At 42.2% G+C, this 3,423-nt stretch overlaps 1 long non-coding RNA gene across 1 annotated transcript in view; it reads left to right on the top strand.

Annotated features, from left to right (window-relative positions):
* LOC117943344 overlaps positions 1–3,423 on the top strand; it is a 26,793-nt gene that overhangs the window by 5,639 nt on the left and 17,731 nt on the right. Inside the window, exon 2 of the long non-coding RNA XR_004656344.1 lies at positions 1,601–1,625. This is a non-coding gene — a long non-coding RNA (uncharacterized LOC117943344). The remainder of the gene's footprint in view (positions 1–1,600; positions 1,626–3,423) is intronic.

Genomic DNA, 3,423 nt, shown 5'->3' with positions numbered 1-3,423 from the left:
AGACTTCAGATACAGTATTAGGGGACCACTAAGGTCTACATAAAGAGACTTCAGATACAGTATTAGGGACCACTAAGGCATCCAAAAAGCACCATGTTATGGGACCTTTAAAGTTGCTTGATTATATTAAATAATAAGAGCATAGGAATATATTTGGATGGTTGGTGAGATTGCAGAGATATGTCATCTGGTTGGTTGGTCTGGGAGAATGTTCTGGAGACCAGCGTCCTCATCAGTCAGGCACCAGATCTGACCGTAATTACCACTGTTCCTTTCCATAAAGTGTCTTTGCTTTAGGTTTTTCTTTCAGTTGCAAAGCTGGCAGTGGCAAGCGGCTGTGAAAGCAACTAAAAACTACAATACATAATTCAAACCGATGTGTGCATTGGCAACACACGGCTCAAGAAGCCGACAAATAGCCTATACGAAATTCACTCCGCCGAAAATCTATAGCTTTCTTAGAAATACCCAGGTTTTTCACCTGAGCTGATGGAGCTAGACTAAGGAATGAGACAGGAATGCACTGGACTGAGAAGATCTAGAAGAGGGCAGGAGGGATGAGGGAATTTGAAGGCTGATCAGTGATTAGAGGTGTAGTGGAGGCGGTCTTTGGTGTTTTAAGCCCCCAACGTCGCCTTCCAGGCAGTGCTGCCTGGTGAGCACTAAGATCAGGCTTTGATTAGGGTTGGGATCAGGATTAAGGTTAAGGTTAGGGTCCTTGAAGTCAACGGTCGCAGTGCTGCCTGGAAGTCGACGTTGGGGGCTTAAACCACCATTGAGCGGCCGAGACTGGCCCTGAACACGAACCTACTGCAAGTTAATTTATTAACTTAACTTCGTATCATCTGTTATGACAAATTGTCATTAATCGCAATACTCATTCACTTATCTCTCTTGATTTGCATAATCCATCTAAAATGTGAAGATTGATGTTTTGGGTTAATAACTGGGATTTAACTGGATTTGTTAAATGTTCAATGATATAACAAATTGGTTTTAGTGAGATAAAACCAGGAAAGCTCACTATAATAATATAATATATAATAATAATAATACGTTTTCTTATACTTCTGCTACACCAAAAAAAAGAAAAAACTAGACAGTCGATCCAATGTAGCATACAGTTTGATAAAAGTTCTTCTTTCTTGCCACATAAAAACGTAATACATTTATTTTCCAACATTTGTGCTATTTGTACCCAATTCTTCATTTTCATGTACACATTCTAGTGCAGTAATTGTGGTGGCGTTGTGTTCTGCTGCAGACACATAGATGCTTATCTTAAAAGAATCATTTATCGAGTACACGTCTGACAACCAGGCGGCCACCAAGAGACCCCGCCACTGGTCACTGCAAGGATTATTTAGACACGGCAGGTTGCTGTTGGCTAATAAATACATGTAACACACACGCTCGCACCCCTTTCACCCACATACACCCACATATATTCAGGTGTGTGTGTGTGTTTAGTGTCCAGGTGTTAAGGAAAAGGTTCTTTGCCGTTCAGCTGAAATCTCCCCGATGACAGACACATGGCTATAACCACCAATAGAGAGTGTGTGTGTGTGTGTGTGCGCGTGTGTGGGTGTGTGTGTGTGAGTGTGTGTGTGTGTGTGTGTGCGTGTGTGGGCCAGGTTTAGCTACATTGGTGGGGACCAAAAACTGTGAATACAGTATACTTATGGGGACCTGAGAGCTTTGTGGGGACAAAATGCTGGTCCCCTTAACGTTAAAGGGCTGTTTGAGGAATAAGACTTGGTTTTAGGATCAGGGTTAGAGTGAGGTTATGGTTAGGGTTAGGGTGAGGGTTAAGGTTAGGCATTTAGGTTTGATGGTTATGGTTAGGGTTAGCGTGAGGGATAAGGTTAGGCATTTAGGTTTGATGGTTAAGGTTAGGGTTAGGGGCTAGGGAATGCATTATGTCAATGACTGGTCCCCACAAAGATAGCCAGACACGACTGTGTGTGTGTGTGTGTGTGTGTGTGTGTGTGTGGAGAGGAAAGCTTACAGTGATCCTCCATACCAGCATCCAGAGATGAAGCTGTAGCAGCTGAATCCCTCATGAACAGCCTGATCCACCTTGTGTGTGTGTGTGTGTGTGTGTGTGTGTGTGTGTGTGTGTGTGTTGTCACTTTCCCTCCTCCTGACTGATCCGTCCTTAACTGATCCGTCCATGCTGGGATAAATGTGGCCTCGAGGTCGAGTGCTTGGAACTCACTACAATCAGAAGTTCAGGGAGTTTTCGTAGATAAACGTGAAAAACAGACCTGGTTCAGATTCTCTGCCAACGTCTCAGAAAACGAAACGCCCGTCCGTCCACTTCACGTCGTTTAATTCAACTCAATTCAATTTTTTTTACATAACGCCAAACAGACAACAACAGTTATCTCACAGCGCTTTTGATAAAAGAGCCGGTCTAGACCGGACTCTAGGATGTTATTTACAGAAACCCAACAATCCAGAGCTGTTTCAGATCAAGTCGTATTTCGGCCTTCATAAACTAACCATGCTGGTTAAGTACGTGTTTTATTTAAGAGTTAAAAACACGTGGTCACCTTTGTAAATCAAGGTCCTTCCCTGAAAATGCTCCCATATATTGTTTGTTCCAGCAGCAATTGCGACTTATATTTGGAGTGGGGAACGCCTCTCCTGATCATTACGGGAGCAAAGCAGGAAGTAAGATGATGAAGTATCAGGGCACCTAATTCCACTTATATGTCGAACGTGGGACGAAACGCTAGCCAAGTCTCCATCCACTTGTTAATCGAATTATCTAAGGTTGGGTAAAAAAAACTCAATCGGATAAAGCTGGTGAAAGTGTGTTTCCATCCGAGGGCTTTAAAGCCAATAAAAACCCGTGCGTAATGACGTCACGTGCTGATTTGCGATCAAATTGATTTGAGACATTTTAAGGTGTTTCCATTCATTTTTGCACTGAATTGCACAACATTCAAGCAAACTTTCATAAAAAAATTCAAAAAGTCTCTCGTCTCCTCGTCTGTCCACTTCCATCTGTCTTTGTTGACATGTGTGCAAACAGAGCTGAAATTAACTAAAAGTTCTTCTTCTTTGTTTTTGTGGCGGGTTGCAACCAAAAAAGGACCTAAAACTTGATCGTTATCCTTATTTATTCTGCTTTTTTTTGCGTAAGCCGTAAATCGATCAAGAGAAAATCTGATGAGACCGGACGTGTTTCCTTTGATTCGATATTCATGAAATTCCATCGATTTTTATTGTTTCCAGAAGACATTTTTCATTTGATAGAGAATTTGGCCCACCCGTGAGAGAGAGACATCATGGCTTTCAAATGAGCAAATTGGCATTTGGACAAGACCACATACCACAATACAGTATTAGGGGACCACTAAGGTCTATATAAAAGAGACTTCAGATACAGTATTAGGGGACCGCTAAGGTCTATAT

Source organism: Etheostoma cragini, chromosome 4, assembly GCF_013103735.1.
Source record: "Etheostoma cragini isolate CJK2018 chromosome 4, CSU_Ecrag_1.0, whole genome shotgun sequence".
Lineage (NCBI taxonomy): Eukaryota > Metazoa > Chordata > Actinopteri > Perciformes > Percidae > Etheostoma > Etheostoma cragini.
The sequence above is the reverse complement of the archived record's forward strand: the minus strand, read 5'-3'. Positions and strand labels throughout refer to the sequence as shown.